Raw genomic sequence first — 19,982 nt, 5'->3', positions numbered from 1 at the left:
TATTAGTCTTCAACAGTTCTATGCCCTGTTTTTGGGGTCTCCCAGTGTACATGCTATGTAATAACCGTACCTGACTACCTCAGTCATTCTACTCGGGTACCTCAAGTTATCATCTTAGAAAGCCATGTGAAATTTTTTGAATTTTTTAAAAAGCATTATGATACTTAAAAATAAATACATGAAAATAAAAATAATCATGCAAATAAAAATTTAGAGTATTAGCTTTGTGATGGAACGGATTTGAGTTCCAAGAATGCAGAAAACAGATGTTTAATAATACTTGTGAAGTGAATGAAAGAATCAAGCAGTCATTCAGTTATTTAATAAATGCTAGTTCTAGTCCTCATAGACTATGTAACATTCAGTGTGTTATTTGGATAACTGAAACGCAGAAAAGTTATTTATAAGACAGAGACTAGCTCACAGAATTGGAGTGAAGACAAGTGACATATTGCAAGCAAACATCTGAAAAAGAATCTTCAACATAATAACTGGTCAATAAATCTTTCTTTGTCTGTTATCTTTCTTGAAGCTATTTGGGCTGTTTTTAGCAATGTGCTGTCAAGTCCTATACACGATTGTAAATAAGAGTATTTATTTATACTTCCAAACAGACAAAGGCACTAACTCTATCCAAGGCCTAATCTGGAAAATACTACAGCTTGAAGTTTATTAGACCATAAAGTTGCTTGGAAAATTTTCAGACTCTAAGTGGATATCTAGAAAAGCATTTCTTGAACATCTTGAATGACACATAACTTGGAACTTTCCAAGAGGACTCATCAGAACATTCACAGGAGTACAAAAACCTCTTTTCATTACCTAAGCTTTGTCATATGAAATGAACATATTACTGAGTCAGTTTAATCTATTTCTGGGTTTTAGCATTTTTACTTCTTGTGCTGGATGAAATCAGATCAGTGTAGGAGATTAGTAATGGTAGGTGAATTTTTTAATATAACACTATTGCTGACTATTATTTTTTTCTCAGCATATTTACTTACCATCTTTATTTTCTGTTTTCAGCAATATCACTTTTGGACAAACATAGTTCTCAATTCCCTTCTATTTTCTCTCATGGTACATAGGAAAATTTTTTAAAAATTAATAATTTTTATGCCAAATTCAATGCCCCCTTTTTTTTAACTTAAACTTTCTGTAAATATTACATTTGTTGTATTTCTCTTCCTTCTTGAATCTTGGTTTCCAAAGTACACCTGTACCAAAATGTTCCTCTTACACCTCCAGAAACCCTTGCTCTGTTTCACTCTTCATTTTCCAGTCCCTGCATTTTAGGCTTTCTTACAATATTTGACGGCTATCCACCCTAACAGAATTGTGAAGTGCTACCAAGAGCACCTTTCAGGTAGGAAGTAATGATTACTCCTGCTGCTGGGTGTACTGCCAGGAGAAAGGTCTCAACTCTCAACACCTCTAAGGGGGCATCTGAGTTGAAGAGAATCATCTGGCTAAAGAGCATGCCTCCTTCACAGGGCAGCCATTGCCAAAGGCGGACTGGTACAGAGGCATAAGGCCCAGCTCTGCTCCAAGTTGGGGCAGCTTTACAGGTTCATACCATACTCAGAACATCCTGGAGGATTAGATAAAGCTTCTGTTGAGACTGGATCCCACTCTGACTTCTCCCTTTTCTCAATCTATTGATCCTAAGCCACTCCCTAATAAATGTCATGCTCGCTAATCTCCATATCAGAGCTCGTTTCCATGGGAACCAACCTGTGACAGTCATCTTTTTATTTTCCCCCTCATGCTATTCTCCTTTCTGATGTAATCTCAAGCTCTCTGTAACTCAAATAACACTAGGTAATGATTTCTACCTCTTTTTCTCGCCCTGGAGTAACCTTTAGATTGCTAGTGCTCCATCTCCTGAGTCAAATTCTTCCTAAGGCACAGACATTTTATTTGGGTAATGACTCTTCAGTCTATATCCATGCCACTCAGTTATATTCATTTTTTAAATTCATTCACAAGTATTCACTGAGGGTTTACTAATCTCAGACCCTGTGTGAGGCATTCATTGTTCCCAACCTGGAAAACTGTACTATCATTGTACTTAGTTCTCCTTTTATTCTCTTTCCACTTCAATTTATCATTCTTCCTACCTGAAACACCGCTTTCACCATGGAATAGTTATGTTCAAAAACCTTAAGTGTTTCCTCCCCTTTCAAAAAATATAACACATATTCTTCAGCTTCCCATCCTAGCTATTTTAAATCTACCCCTAAAACCATTTCTTAAACACTTCTGTCTCTCCCTATATAGTCTTCTCGTCATTCATGGTGGATGGCATGTGGTTTCTCAACCATGTCACACAGCATTTTCAGATCTCTGTGTCAAGTATGTTCTGTCTAGAAGACTGTTCTTTATTATTATTATTAATTATTATTCATGGGGTTTTGAATTAATCTTTTAAATCTCAGCCAAAATTTTGCAGGAAAAATTTATTCCTTTTTTTTGTATTGTTATCAGTCTTATCATTGCAGTCTGAGGCCCTCCATATCAGAGGCCACATCTTCTTCATGTTATTATATTAATATCCAATATTTTAAAAGCTATAGTTTGTGCAAGCAAATGAGGTTACTGATCATATCCATGAGTAATCACCCAAACAACATATATTTTTCAGTTACTGATTTGAATGAGTGTACCTTCACAATTCAGCACAGTGCCACACAAATAGCACTTGGTTCCAAAGTACTTGAATTGAATTTCTAATTTAAAAATATATGAATAACTACCTATTCTCCACATCTAACTCACCAACAAAATATATCTGCATACCAGAGGCATTGATTAAGGTTCTACATATACACATATGAGGAAAAGAATATGCATGTATAAACATCTAGTACTATTAAAGACTTAGTGAGACTTACTAGTAAAGTTCCACAAGGGCAGAACATGATTTTGTATCACAGTTGCATCCCTAACAAGTAAAATGTTTGAAATATAATAAGAAATGATTATCTGTTGATGGAAAAATAATTTAAATCTCAGTACTAAATTCTAAATACTAAATTCTTTTTTTAATTCAACTCAGGAGAAACTACTATTTTATTCTAAATCATTAACTGACATTTCTTTTGGGTATAACTAGATAAAATCTTGAGCTTTCTGGAGTATTGTTGCAATTTAAATGTCACATGGGGTGAATTTCATTTGAGTGTAATCTTGCAACTGAAGGGTGTCCTGAGTCAGAAGCAATATGTAAGCATCTGGAACCTCTGGCACTGGGAGCTTCTTTGGTACTGCTCTAATGTAGCAGTTTTCAAGTCATTTGAGCTTATCTGTGTTATCGAATATCTTAAATATACACTATTGCCCTGCCTTGATATAAAGAAATACTGCCAAAATAAATTGTGGGGCAATATCAAACTAAAAGAGCTTTTGCACAGTAAGGAAATCCAACAACAAAATAAAAAAGCAACCCATTGAATGGGAGAAAATATTTGGAAATCATATAGCTGATAAGAAGTTAATGCCCAAAATATACAAAGACCTCATACAACTCAATAGCAAAAAAATCCCAAACAATCTGATTAAAATATGGGTAGAAGATCTGAATAGACATTTTTTTCCAAAGAAGACACACAGATGGCCAATAGGTTCATAAAAAGATAATCAACATCAGGGAAATTCAAATCAGGGATATCACCTCACACCTGTTAGAACGGCTATTACTAAAAAGACAAGAAGAATAAATATTGTCGAGAATAAAAACAAAAGAGAACCCTTGTGCACTGTTGGTGGGAATGCAAATTGGTATAGTCACTGTGGCAAACAGTATGGAGGTTCCTCAACAAGTTAAAAAAAAGAACTACCATATGACCCAGCAATTCTATATCTGGGTATTTATCAGAAAAAAATTAAAAAGCTAACTCAAAAAGATATAAGCACCTTTATGTTCATTGCAGCATTATTTATAACTAGAGGCCTGTTGCATGAAATCGTGCATGGGTAGGGTCCCTAGGCCTGGCAGGAGATCAGGGCCAATATGTGAGGCGACTGGTGGGGTGATTGGGGCCCCCGCTTGCACCTGACTTGGCTGGCCTGGCACCACCCACTCACTGGCCCCACCCCCCGCAGCCACCACCAGTCACCTCCCTCTGCGGGGTGACCAGGAGGGTGATCAAGGGGGCCCCTGCTGGCATCCGCCTTGGCTGGTGGCTGGTGGCTGGCACTGCCCGCTCGCCAGCCCTGCCCCCTGCCGCTGACACTGCCGGTCGGTCAGGGCCTGCAGCCTGGGGGTAGCTCCTGTGTTGAGCGTCTGCCCCCTGGTGATCAGTGTGCAGCATAGTGACCAGTCGTTCTGCAGGTCATTCTGCTGTTTGGTCGATTTGCATATTAGGGTTTTATTATATAGGATAGACATGGAAACTACATAATATCTTAAGGGCATTATGCTAAGTGAAGTAAATTAGACAGGGAAAAACTAATACTGTATGATCTCCCTTATATGTGGAATCTAAAAAAAAAAGAACAAAAACAAAACAAGCAAACAAACAAACAAAAAGTTGAGTACATGGATACAGAGAACAGATTGGTGGTTGTTAGAGGCAGAGGTAAAGGGGAAGGCTGGTAGGAGGGAGAAATGGATGAAGGGGATTAAAAAGTACGAACTTCCAGTTATAAAGCAAACAAGTCTTGGGGATGTAATGGATAGCATGGTGACTACTGTTAACAATACTAGATTGTATATTTGAAAGTTGTTAAGAGAGTAAGTTTTAAAAGTTCACATCATAAGGAAAAAATCTGTATGTATGATGACTAATATTAACTAGACTTATTGTGATAATCATGCTGGAATACATACAAATATTAAATCATTATATTGTATATAATGAAACATGTAAAACATAATATATTACTATACCTGAAAGTAATATGTTATGCAATTATACCTTAATAAAAAAGAAACACTCTCACTAAGCCATTAGAATATTTAAAAAATACTTTTATAACGCTATGACAAAAAAAAATAGTTAATTTTCCTCTTCTTAACCTTAGATAATGGTGGAAAAGTATTTTGACATCAAGGTAAACTTTTATTTTTAAATAGAGCTTGATGAAAATACAATTACATTCTTCTAGCTTCCACATATTCTATTGCCCTATTATATTAATTAACATTTTCAATCTTGCTCCTGTCAATTTTTAAGTTATTGCACTGCATATTTAGTCCCTCATGTGATGGACTTTACAGAGGGCTTCTTCACTGAGGTGTTAATAAAAATGAATTGCCTTCTTAACTTTTTTTACTTTTCTCACATCCAATTTATGTCTTTTACCAAGTGTGTGAGTGTGTGTGTGTGTGTGTGTGTGATTATCTACATAAATTTTACTTCTAACTTACTATCACTTTATTCCAGGGGAGATTTGATTGTTTATTATGGAGATTGAATTTTGGGTATATGCATATGTGTATATATGCATGAATTTCATATATATGTCACCTTAATTTCAACCTTTGTCATTGGCTAGATATCCCAAATTAAAATAAAAGTATGTGCCAGATATACCAAATCACATATATGTCCATGATTTTTCTTCCTTTCATAACAGATAAGGGGCAACCAGTGAGTGAACCAAGACTCCTTCTCATCTACTGGGGTCAGAAAGTTAGCAGGAACACCCCAAGGGGGGGATGCATTTGTCTCTTCTCTGGTTTTAATGAAAGAATCATGAGAACATCATTGCTAACCTCCTCTTAAGTAAATAGCTTCTGGACATATCAGTAGAGCACTTCAAAGGAAAGATCAGCAGCATAATTAAATTTTATGCTACACCTGCATCTTAGATAAACATTTTTGATTAGTTGATGAAGATGGACTTAGTTATAACCAGAAGCTAAGAAACAAATTTGACTCAACTGAAAGGTGTCACAATTTCCAAAGAGCTAGCAGTAAGTTAATGCTAATGTGATTTGACACATTTTCCTCAAAAAATCTATTGCTAGGGTTGGTAAGTATTTTTAGCTGGTTGAGAGTTCTCAGTTTTCTCTGGTGGTGAGACTTTGATTTCATATTTAGGATTGAATTTATCTCTGCAAGTAAATTTATAACCAAAAGCTTTGGGGGTCTGAGGTGATGAGTTATAATAATTATTTTTTTTTTTTTGCAATATATTCGATTTCTACTCGGGAAGGATTTAAACATGACAACTGGTGAAGATGCTAGGAAACTCAGCCTGAAAACATATTTGGTTAGAAAGACTGCTATTTCTATTTAGATTGTTCGCTTGATGTGCCTTGGGAGGAGGCCCAGTAGAAATCATGCGGGATATTTTTCTATATCTTGCCCACTGTGAAAACACTTGCCACTAATACTAGTTCTCAAATAATGTGCATTGATTGGATGACTAAAGCCCAGCCATTCAACGTTTTGTCAGAAATCAAATGCAAATGTATTCTTATAGTATCCTATATTTTCTCCATTACAGAACTTACCACATAACTATACTAGCAACATCTGTTAATTCCTAGTCCCGCCACTTTGACAGTGAACTCTGTGAGTCAGGACAAAGGTTCCATCCATACTGCAGCCCCAGAGCTCTCCAAGGGCCTGGCATATGTAATAGATATTGCACATTGTTGCTGAATAAAACAATCACGAGAAAATTGTCTTAGAGGTAATTTCCAAGACCATTAAACCCAGAAGGTGCTTCAAGACCTGCTTAAGATTTCCTTAAGTAAAAGACAAAATATCAACAGCACATAGCATTTTCACAACTGGAATTTCTCTTGGCTATGTCTTTTTCTTTTCCTTTCTTTTTTTTTTTAAACCATGATTTGTAAGAAAGCCTTGAAGCAATTAGGCACGAACAGACTGCTTTCCCTACCATGTTTGGTGTCAAACAAGGCAACTGGGCAAATGAGTTTTTCTCTTTGGTTTTTTGAGGTGTGCATGAAGAATGTGATGTGGGGTTTCTGAGTATTGTCCTAATGACCAGCTTCCAGCTCTTAGGCAGGTTAGTTATATTCAAAAGGCCATCGTTTGAGATAAATGTTATATTTCATTCTTTGAGCTAGTTATAATGTTATCCACATACTTGGATTGATATTAATTTGCAATGGCATTAAGTGCAGAAATACCTAGAAAAGTATTGTGTGTGAATGGAAAGGTAACCCCAGCCAAGTTCTAAATCCTTGGAACTTAGCATTCACTCAACAACAACAACTCCTATTTACTGAGCGTTTATTATGTGTCAGTTCTTTCATGTAGTTTATGATACTTAATTCTCAGAAAAGCACAATGAATTTGGAATTACTAACATCATCACTTTCAATGATGAGAAAACTAAAGCTGAGTGAGGTTAAATATAGTTCCCAAGGTAACACAATTTATGAAGCATAAGTGAGATTTCAAATAGAATCTGATTATTGAATTTGTGTTTTTAATAATGATATTATCCTGCACTTAATTCTAGATAATTAAACCAAATTTTTAATAGATGATGAAGAGGAATAAAATTGGTCAATTTTTATACAATAAAACCTAGGGTTAATGAACTTTAATGAAATTATGTATGGACTATGGTGTCCTGGATTTTTCCAAGAACTGCTTGAGGTAAATAGATGATAAACCTAGTCATCTTTAGCACTAGTTATACCGTTTCTTGTGGAAAATTAATTGCATACCTTTTTGTTCCCCACAGAATTAAACTTTAAAAAAAACACAAAAACATTTGCCAAGCTCTCATTTGGAGCCTGGAATATTAAACTGTCATCTCACAACCAAAAAAGGACAAGGGTAAAATGAAAATGGATCTTATCCCAAATAACTAAAAGTCTTTCTGGCATTGTTTAATATTTGGAGGGAAAAAAGTGAGCTGCACTATAACAGAGCAGAAAGCTCCTCGCTGTCATGGTTTGACTACTGCTTTTAACCTCAGAATTAAACAGAACAGAACAAAACACATTTCCTGCAGCCCACAGTGAGGTAATACTCAGTTTCACAGCACCATTTTTGGAGTCAAGTACACTATCTTCTATCTACTCATTTTCTTTTCTAAACCCCTAAGCAGGAGTCCTCATACACTTTTTCACAGAGCATTCACTCCATGATTTAAATATTTCCTTTACTCTGGCAGACTCTAGGTGCCTGTTCTGTTGAAATTATAGAGTGAAGACATTCATAAGGTCTACTCTATTTGGGAGAATAATGTTCTCAAAGACAGGATTTACAGTAATGTATCAGAAGATGGAATTTAGAGAGTTGTAGATGAATACCATCTATTTTGCACCCTGCTGTAAAGAGATTTTCCCCCACTCTTTGTGCAGTTTTGTGTTTTTTTTTTAGTTTAAAGAAATTGCTTCTGAATAGGAAACTCCCTAGCCTTTCATGCTGTGTTTTCTTACCACTTTTTATCCTTAGTTTGCATTTCAAGAAACATTTGCATGAAAACAAGTCCTGTTTGCTTGAAGTTTTATCTGTTCTGACTTCTGATGGATTGACCTCCAGCCGTAATTAGTGATGGAGGAGCTTCAAAAGGCTGCCACCCCCCATCCTTTAACTCCGGCTCCTTTCCCTTTATTGAATAAATCCTCTGCCCCCAATCTCCAGGGCAGGCCTTCCTTTCACTGACCCTAGGAGCGTGTCAGCTCCCTTTCCCCTTCTTTTGACCTTTGGTCAATAAACTCATAATCCCACTGCAACTGTGAGCTTTTCACTTGCAAGTGTGAGGCAGCATCACTCTGCCTGAAGCTCCCAGTTGTTACTGCCTTGAAATGTGCCTTACCCTAAAGACACACACTCCCCAGTGTGGGGCAGTTCCATATTTCCACTGCAAGGTGGCACCTGCTAAGCATCCTAGAAGAACCACCTCACCCTTCTTCGGAAAACTTTCTTGACCCTCCTAATCTAGGTAGGTGTCCTTGCTTTGTACCACCATCGCATCCTGTCATAACACCCATCACATTCTTGCAACTGCTTATTTAAATATCTATAAACTCCATGGATTCAAGGACCACATTGATTTTTGTCTAGATCCTCTATCTCTTAACAGTGTCTCACTCTTGGTAGCTGCTCAGTAACCATTTATGAAATGAATGAGTGAATGAATATTGTGCAGTTACTCCGTCTGCAGTGATGCTTCCTTGGGGGAGTCCACCAAAGTCAGAGACAGGGGTGCAACCTTTGGCAAGTAGTTGCTTGCATTTCTGGAAGTGCTCAGCCCTTGACACCCATTTGTTCTATGAATGGTGAAGGAGGTATGGGGGTGAAGGGTTGGAGTAGGTATCTCTGAAGAATAAACACCCTGAACCAGGATACAGAGGTGGGAAAAGGAGAAAGAACATATGAGAGGGTCTTACATGACTTTGAGGCCACATCAGCCCTTGCCCATTTCTATCATTCCTGCTAGTCCCAGTTTTCCAAATTTTCTCTCAAATGCCACTTATTTCATGATGCTTTTCATATTCCCTAGAAAGCTATATCCTTCAGGTCCCTTTAGAATTTTGTATTTTTTTCATGGTACTGGTGTTTTTTGAATTATATAAATTTGTGTGCATACCACCATATCTCACATGTTTAACTGTAAACTCTCTGAGGAGGAGAGCTGTTCCTTACTCATTCTTGCATCTTCTGTACAACATAGAAATTGAGCACATGGTAGTACACATTATTAGTATTCATCATCATCATCCTCATCATCATCCTCATCATCATCATCATCATCATCATCATCATTTACTCTTGACTTTAGGGTGAATATATTCATCGGTGATGCATGGTATGCAATAAATGAAGAAAACTGCCTTTTTGGGTTTTGTCTACCTACCATACTGCTCTGGAGCTGTTTGGCTTTATAGACTAATTATCTAGCCACTGATAATTTATCTCTGGAGCTTGAAGGTTTGTGTATGAAGTTTAGATACTGCAAGAAACAAAGTGATATATTCCACTACTTCTATTTACTTAACTTATTTTTAAATCCTCCCCAAAATATATGTTTTTATTGATTTTTCAGAGAGAGGAAGAGGGAGAGAGAGCTAGAGATAGATAGATGGATAGAACCATCTATGTGAGAGAAACATCAATCGGTTGCCTCCTGTACACACTCTGACCAGGGATCAAACCCCAAGACTATGTGCACTGACTGGGAATCATGGGACAATGCTCCAACCAACTGAGACAGTGGCCAGAACTTTCCAATACTTTTAAAGCAACAACAAAATAAGACTTTTAAGTTAGAGAGGAAAACCGTTACTTGAATTAGACGTTTAAAACTTTGACCCTAGAAATAGATTTGCGCTCCTTCTTGTTTTGCTCTATCTGCCCACTGGGGCAGAGCTGCCATGGTCATGAAGGAGACCTGAAACACCTGCAGGCTCAGTTCCCACGGAGGCATCTACACGGCGCTTTGGCTCTCTGCTGCCAAGTGTCCTGCACTGCTTCTTAAGATGAAACAGTCGAAAGCCAGGTGATTTCTGTTTCTCATAGCTTAGCTGTGTGGCCTTGGATAACTCAGTTAATTTATGCAGATCCCATAATTTTTTAAACAATGTAGTTTAATTAAATGATCTTTAAGATCCCTCTTAGCTTCTTCACATTTCTAGAATTTTTTGCCATTTTAGGAAAAGCAAGGAGAGAGATGATTGACATACAACTCTTCTTTTACTCTTGCAGCTGGTCTTACTGCAGAGGGACCTATTATGGCTGAGTTTTCCATACTATAAAATGCAAAAAAAATAATAGGCATGATTTTCCTTTAAGCTTCTGTTTTATTCTACTGGGTAAGATTTTTTGCCAAATTCTGTAGGTTACATATATTGCCCAGAAATGATATAGAGGTCAATAGTGGTGAAAGTCAAGAGGTCCAGGTGAGTTATTTTTTTCTTTCTGAAAGCCAATAGATTAAATTGCAATTTTCTGCATATTTTAAAATAATGCAAACTCAGTTCCTTAAATTATTTCACTAATAGTTACATGGTGTTTAATAGGAGGAGGATATGAATGATTTAAATTTGTTGAAATTTCTAACACCACCATTTATGTTTTCATTTCTAAAGGTACTGAATAACATTAATTAATTTGGAGAATAGGGAGACAATATATTGTTTTTGCTCTGAAATTTTTAAGACATCTCTTCAAATAGCTGAAAACATCAAAGAAAATTATGAAGTTAGAAATAAAAATCCACAATGAATCATCTGATTAGAAAAAATATTTAATCCCTGAGAAAGGGTGAACCAGCAGAGAGAATGTAAAGAAAAGGGAGATGTGAAAGGGACAAGTTTGTTGTTAGTTTTTTTCTTCTAAATTTTTGAAAATCTATGATTGAACTTTTATTTTTCAAAGTGGCTGATTTTATTAAGTTTTAAAATATAGTATTACATTTGAATGATTTTAAACTTTAGAGATTTTGAAAATTTTTAAATTTGAATTCTATTGAAAGAATTTGAATTTAAAATATATATTTAACTCTATCTGAAAGTGCTAAAACTAGAATAATGTTACCATTTTAATAACAGTAGATACACTTTTTAAAGCAGTAGATATTAAATAATTAATTCTCACTTACTAATTTAAATTCATATTTACATCATTTTTCATAGAACCATTTTATCTCAACCCATTCACTCTCCATTTCCACATGTTAAAAAACTTCCATCCAGTAACTTCTATTTAATTCCATTTTTGTTGTTATTAATCCTCACCGGAGGATATTTTTTCCATTGATTTTTAGAGAGAGGGAGAGGGAGGGAGGGAGGGAGGGAGGGGGTGAGAAGAGAGAGAGAGAGAGAGAGAGAGAGAGAGAGAGAGAGAGAGAGAGAGAGAGAGAGAGAGAGAGAGAGAGAGAGAGAGAGAGAGAGAGAGATGTGAGAGAGACACACGAATTGGTTGCCTCCTGCACATGCTCCAACTGGGTCAGGAATCGAACCTACAGCCCAGGTACATGCCCTTGACCAGGAATCCAACCTGAGACCTTAAGGTCTGCAGGGAGACACTCTAAACACTGAGCAAATAGACCAGGGCTTGCTTCATTTTTTTACACAATAATCTTGCTCTGTAAATACTTAACGCAAAATTAGTCAAAGTGGTGAATTTCTCTTGGAGATTATATGTATATGTATACATATGTATATAGATACATGTGTGTTTTTTTGTGTGTATATATATATGTAATATATATAGTATATAAACAAAAGAAAAACACTGTCAGCAATTATGGTTCTTAATTCTGAGCTGAGATGAACCGTCTACATTTTATGCTATATGGAGACCTCTCTGTGCTGAGTTTGGTCCTGTAGGCACTTTGACTTGATAGACCTGGCTAACCTTAACTCCTACCTATGCATCCTGAATTGCCCCAAAGTCACATCCTCAATAGTACATTTCCACTTGGGAAACCTTGTGATAAAAGGAAATTTATATACTTTAGAAAGAAGTTACATATGCAAGAAAGCAAAGTTATATCAACTTGGGAAGTATAGACCAGAACTTGAGTTTCATTAAAACTTGTGGAGAATGGTTTCTCGAGCAGAAATTGTTTGCTAGTTTTTCTTTGGGTGTGAATTTGTTCACATAGCTCTAAGTTCAGAATATAATGTTATGTTCTGGAAATGCCATGGTGTATTGTTAGGGGATGTAAAATTCACAAAAGGAGTTTTAATTGCTCAAATGCAACCTAATACTATGTGTATGTACTATAAACATACAATCACACAAATGCACATACACTGTATTTGAATAAATATACTAATTTATGTAAGTGCCCTTAATTTTGGATCTATTTATAGACACAAAGAGAAAATATATCTGAAGGGGTTCAGAACAGGACTTCCCAAGGTGTGCTACTTTGGCATGTGGATTATTTGATCTGAAGGCAATTGAGACTGCAGGTTCAAGGGAAACTTTTATCTATTCCTTGAATAATTTGAATTGGGGCCTTGCCCATAATAAGAGTTATCACCAGAAATAACTTTTCATAAACTCTTTATAGGGCACGGCAAACTTCTAATTACTGAACATCTGCTCTTCTTATCATCCTGCAAATTACCCTCTTCCCCTCTAAAGCCTCAGGGCATCTTAACTTCATTCCTTAGCTCAGAAATGTCTGTATACCTCATTTTAACTGAACCTCTCATGTATGTGGGAGTCTCTGACTCTCTCATGTAAGATGGACTCCCATAAGTAGTTATGTAACTTAATTTGGTCATTTTCTCTTGTCAATCTGTCTCAATTATTATTATTGTTAAGTATGTTTTTATTGATTTTAGAGAGAGAGGAAGGGAGAGGGATAGAAAGATTGAAACATCAATAAGAGAGAAGCATCGATTGGCTTCCCCCTACTGGGGATCAAGCCCACAACCTGGGCATGTGCCCTGGTCAGAATCAAACGGGAGACCTCTTGGTTCATGGGTCAATGCTCAATCACTGAGCCACACTGTCCAGGCATGTCTCAATTATTTTTGACAAAATAATCTATGTCATATTCTGAGCTCAGAAATGCAGGCCTTGTGCAAATATAGAGAAATACCACCCAATAAATAACTTGAATTGTCACAGTAGGAAGAAAATTTCACAGGGAATAACCCATTCTCTTCTCTTCCCCTTTAGAGGTAAATCAGATAGCAGAGAAATTTTGCCTCTAAATAAAAAGTGTAGGTATTTTGCATTCTAGTTTTTAAAATGAAACATTGAGCCATGACCAGTGTGGCTCAGTTGGTTGGAGCATCGTCCCATACACTGAAAATCTGAGGGTTAGATTTCTATTTAGGGCAGGAAACGATCAATGTTTCTTTCCTTCTCCCTCTCCCTCTTTCTAAAAGAAAAAAAGAAAAAAAGAAAAGAAATTGAAACATGAGGCAGTCCCTATTTTTTTAATGCCTGTTACATCTATCCATATTTTACTAATGTCTCCAAGACCTACAGATAAGAGAGTCGAAGCAGCATGGTTGCCTGGGGAGAATCTGCCCTTTATGAACTTTCAGAGAGTTGAGGGGTGGAAAGTGGAGCCGAGTGCAAAGCAATGGAGCTTAATACTCTAATGTGAAGTGACTGGACTCATTTGTAGCATCCTGATGCCATTTCATGCCTGTTGGTTTGTTTTTCCATCCCAGTTGCAAATTATTCCCAGGATAGACACTTTTTATGTCTTTCATAGCATTCAGGATATCTCTGTACATGGCAGGTATTCAAATAGATGCTTAGGGCATCATTTTAGTGTTGAAACAGTGTATATTATATTCCAATAATCTCAAAAGGCTGGGAATTCTTTTGGGTGGTTTCTGCTAAGAAAGCTTCAGGGATTCTTGGGTCTGTGACCTGCCATGTGGTCCTGTTAGAAACAGCCTGAGTCTACAGTTATGTGCCCTGAGATGGGCTGACCTTACCTTTAGGATCATTAACTTCAGAACTCAGCTAGCATCCAGGCAGTGCCAAATAACAACATGGTCTTCTCTATCCCTACAAAATAAGAAATACAAGAATGAAACAGCATTTTAATTCTGAAATATATTTTTTAACAATACTTTATGTTAAAGTTCCTTGAAGAAAGAATAAATTTTGAAAGCAAAGAAACAACTTGTTGATTTTGACAATGGAGTACTCCTTTAGCTCTAGGCATTTCCTCAGGCCAATCTTCACCCTAGTTTCTCCCCTGTGAAGTGACCTTTCTCTCATCTGGGTTAACACAGATTACAAAGGTGCTGTGGGAAAGTCACTTACCTGGGCTGCAGGCTGATGGAGGAGGAGAGAAAAAACTGTAGTATCTACATGAGAATGTGGAGAGTGTCTCCTAAGATTATGTGTAAATGACATTGAGGAAATATACTTAATGGATTTTAAAACAATACTTTTGAGAAGCACAACAAAAAAGGAGACAGAATTATTTATTTTCTTAATGTAAATTCAGTATTTATCTCGAGGAGATTTATAAACTTCACCACTTCACAAAATCTCTTTTGATAGTTCTTTATGCTTGTAGTGTTACCGCTTTTCAGATTAAATGTCATAAAAAACTGACTTTACAGATCCTCGGTTGCATATTTTGACTACATTCTTTCCTAATGTAACCTAAAAAAAAAAAGAATCCTACAAAGCCTCACTCAGTTGAGTAGTACATTCAAAGTTATGAATGAAGATAATGAATCAGTTGTTTTTATCCACCAATAAGAACACCTCAACTGTTATGTATAATCCATCCATCAACCAACAGGAGTGTCTGCCTTCTACACAGCTGGCAGGGCTATTCTGCAAGGCTCTTAAATCTCCCTTTTGTTATACATTAGTGGAGAGGAAAATCAAAGGAGTGTCATTTTTACAAGACATTGGGGCTATAGCTTAGCTGATACGTTTTGCTAATTTAGGACAAATTCTTAATGCAAATAAAATCACCACAACTAATTCCAAAAACTAACACCAGATTTAATTTAGATGGGATTCTTTTTATACCATGAAGCCACCATAGTTTAGATGTAAAAAGGACACCTAAAAATGTTCAGGCTCTCACAGTTAGTGAATTCCCTGGGGATAGTTGGTGGAGAATTCAGAGTTTGCAGAGTTCCCAGGGGACATTTTGGTATTGTGAAGACCAGTGTTGCTCAAAATTAGTGTGCATCGGAATGACCTGAAGGGCTTGGTAAAATACAAATTACTGGCCTAGCTGGTTTGGCTCAGTAGATAGAGTGTTAGTCTGTGGACTGAAGGATCCTGGGTTCGATTCTGGTCAAGGGCACATACATCGGTTGCAGGCTCCCGGCCTTGGTTGGGGTTTGCCGAAGGCAACTCTCTAAACATCAATGGAAAAAATATCCTCGGGTGAGGATTTAAATAAATAAATAAATACATAAATAAATAAACAAACAAACAAATCACTGGACCTAAACTCCAGAGTTTCTGGTTTAGAAGGTAAGATGGAAAGATCTGTATTCTAACCAGTTCCCTGGTAATGCTGCTGGTCTTAGAACCAGACAGTGATTACCAGTGGTCTAGAATAGATCCTAAACCCACTAGAGATCCCCCTAGCATCTTGGCAGACCTGGGAATGTTAAAGGAAAAGAGCAATGGAGTTAAAAACAGGATGGAGAGGAGCTCTGGGTTGATTGGTCAGGCCACACACAGAAATGGGGGAAACTACAACATCTAAGAGACCTCTTTCTATGCTACTGGGATTTATCTCTGCTTAGCCCCATTAAAAGAAAGCAAAATTGACATTTATATGACGGCAAATTGTAAGGCACCCGCTGCCAGCGTGAGCAGTTCTGACTACCCACTGTTATTTTTAAATGTTTCAGACACCCTGGGAGCAAGTGCAGAAAAACAGACTCATGATCTAAACAATATGAGGAAAAGGATTCCAGATAGTGTGCTTCACACAAAGACATTCCTTTCTACTTAAGCAGGTTAGAAGATACTGTGTACTGAGTGTACTGAGGAACAATTATTTCAGAAGAAAAAAAAATACATGAAGAGCTTTTTCATGACTATTTACAGACCTAAATATTATTACCACTATTTACCAATGCAGTTGAAATGTGGGTTATTGCATTTGAGAACATTTCTTACTCATCAAGGAAAGGTAAGAAGCAGTGCGTATAACATGTGGATTTCATAAGTTACCTTTGTTCAAAACATGTAAACAATTTGTCCCCACCCCCATAGACCTTCAGCAACCAAGGATGATGGTCTTTGTGCCCAGGGTAAGGTGCACATATGCACATTTTCATTGTATTTTCTGGGTACCATTAGTCCAGAAGGAGAACGCTGATTTACAGTCAACAGTTTCAGCAAGTGACCCTTGGCAGAAAGGCTCTGCTTTTTCAGCTGGCGCTGTTGTTGAAGTTCAGAGGAATAGCTCATCTGTCTCTATTTCAGGCGTCTGGCAAATGGAGCACTGTTTCAGCATTCTCCATTCCACTAACTGCTTACAGATGACTTCCATATTCTGGAGCATCTGCTGGTTATCTCATTTCTCTCATTTTGGGTTATTTTCCCAGTTGTGTTTTGAAAAAAATTCCCTCTCCAGCTTTTATTTTGTAACCACACTATTGTTGCTGTTGTCATTTTGGGAGAAATCAACAGATGTGTCTGGTGTTTACCCCATGAGATAGGCCAAATCTGTGGACAATCGGAAAACAGAAATGGTGATTTTTTTTTTAAAAAAAGGAAACAAAAATAAATAAATAAATAAGTTAAGAGCACAGCTGAATCACAATTGTAAAATATGTTCAGGAAATGATTCATGGACTGAAAGTAAACAGTCATCAATAATTTGGGGACTTTTTAAAAAAGTTCTTATATACAATGCTGTACTCAAAGAAATTCTATACACATGTAGTTGCTATATCTGATACATATGTGTAATATAAATGTTACTCACAACTTATTACTATAAAGGGATATACTCATTCTTATCCTTACTGATGATTTGCCAGGTATAGGGCTTTGCTCTATATCTCATAAAATAGGAAAACAGGAAAATATCTGGCTTCTTCCAGAGGATATTTTTCTTCATTTTCATAATAGACAGACACATAGAACTCATAACATGTTTATTCCAGCTTCTTCATTTGCTTTTTACAGCGCATGAATGGTGTTCCGCATATATTAGGGCAATTTTTACTTTCAGCTAATCAGATGTATGGGGCACTTGCACATGAATTTGAATATTAATGTATTTATTTAAAAGCAGGGTGACTGGTGCCATTAAAATTGTGATCTTCACTTGATTACAGCCCAATGAAAACTTCTTTTAAGAAAACTGTTAATTGGACAACAAGGATGGCTGTTCTAATTGCAATCAGTTTCTTCAAAAAAAGAAAGCACAATGGGCATGTGATTAGCTAATAGTCTGATTTCCTCAATTTCTTGAGATCTTAAAATACAGAAAAGATGAAAGAACAACATAAAAAACACCCATCATGACATAAAATATTAAAAACATCCCACTAGCTATATTTGCCCCATCATTTTTTAAAAATATATTTTATTGATTTTTTACAGAGAGGAAGAGAGAGGGATAGATAGTTAGAAACATTGATGAGAGAGATACATCAATCACCTGCTTCCTGCACACCTCCTACTGGGGATGTGCCCGCAACCAAGGTACATGCCCTTGACCGAAATCGAACCTGGTACCTTTCAGTCCGCAGGCCGATGCTCTATCCACTGAGCCAAACTGGTTAGGGCTGCCCCAACATTTTTTAAAGAAACAAACCTTTACAAATTTAGTCCGTCTCCTACAACCACTCCCTGCCATTCTACTACTTGCTCTTCCTTCCCAAAGACAACTTCTGTCCTGAAGTCAATGTACTTGATTTCCAGTCCATTTCTTATACTTTTATCTACATACCATATATTTGTTCGAGGCAATATTATTTACCATTATTGAGAAAAAAATGAAACACTTAGAAAATACCTCTTCAGATACAAAATCCCATGTGCCTGCTATTTTATAAAGGATTAGATACATATTTTGTATTACTACAGGCATGGAAAACCCAAACCTTTAAGAAGCTACAGCACTGTGGTCTGAATGTTTGTATCTGTTTAATATTCATATGTTGAAGTCCTAACCCCCGAAGGTGATGGTATTAGGAGGTGGTGTCTTTGGCAGGTGATTAGGTTGTGAGGGTGGAGCCTTCCTGAATAAGATTAATGGCCTTATAAATAATTTTATTAACCAATGAGACCTCAATAAATTCAATTTTAAAAATAAGTAAAAGAGGACAGAAGGATATCCCTCATCACTTCCACCATGTGAAGATACAGTGAGAAGTCTGGAACCCAGAAGAGGGTCCTCACACAACTATGCTGTCACCCTGACCTTGGACTTCTAAACTCCAGAACGATAACAAATAAAGTTATGTTGTTCATAAGCTACTTGAGCAGACTAAGACACACAGCTTTTCTTATCTTAGCAATCTTTAATAGAATATACATCAGTGATGACCAGAGGAACACCTGTCTCAACTTCCCCTGTGATTGCCCATTGGATGCAAAGATTAATTTGAGGGGTTGGACTGTTGCTTGGACACAGATGAGAGGACAAAGGAGAACGCTGGTATGTTTAAGAGTGTTGCCAAGGAAACAAAATCATTGCGCTCTTTGTTTGTGAAAATTGGGCAAAATGGATTTCAGCAGCAGCCTGAGAAAACACTTTAGCCATCTTGAAAAAGGGGATTGGTTATCATATTGACATTGACTCCTGCTCAGAGAAGTATTGATTTCTGCCCTTTGTTTCAGAAGTTGCCACCATTGATGGCCATTTTTGGCCATATAATAGTGAAATCAAAAAGACTAAAGGGAGCCAAGTATCTTGCCACATTTCAGCGACAGTACAGATTGTCTTTTTGTTGTTGTTGCTGCCAGATGCTGCCTAGAGCTTATACCTAGCCTAACACAAAAGAGCCCCTGCATATCTGATTGCTCTGTGGCTCAGTCACTACTGTTATTCCCTGAGGATTTTCAAGGATTTGATACTTCTGCTTCATACGACAGACTACATTTCAGTTCAGCTAGTGGAACTCCTCACACAGAGGCTTTGAGTCACCTGGAGATTTCTCTGAAAGTAACTGCTTGGTCAATGGACATCCAGCCTTGCAATATTTTGCTTGGTAGTGATTCTGCCCTACTATTAAGTATGGGTGGGGGTGGGCTAGAAGGGGAGAATGGGTATAAAAAGGGGACATATGTAATACTTTCAACAATAAAGATTTTTAAAAAGTATGAGTTGTATGAGTGAGGGGAGAAAATTGAGAGGTTTATACAATAGATTAGGAATAAAAAACAAACACATCATGGGGGCCAACACCATGAACAATGATACAATCCAACAACAAACACACAATGATCTACCTTGCCATTTTCAGAAAACCAAAAAGAAGCAAAAGAAACCATCAACAAAACGACAAGAAAGCCCACTGCATGGGAGAACATATTTGCAAATGTTATCACCGATAAGGGTTTAATCTCCAACATTTATAGGGAACTCATACAACTTAACAAAAGGAAGATAAACAA

The sequence above is a fragment of the Myotis brandtii genome, unplaced genomic scaffold (genome assembly GCF_000412655.1).
Source record: "Myotis brandtii unplaced genomic scaffold, ASM41265v1 scaffold344, whole genome shotgun sequence".
In the NCBI taxonomy this organism is placed as follows: domain Eukaryota; kingdom Metazoa; phylum Chordata; class Mammalia; order Chiroptera; family Vespertilionidae; genus Myotis; species Myotis brandtii.
Note: the sequence above shows the minus strand (reverse complement) of the source record.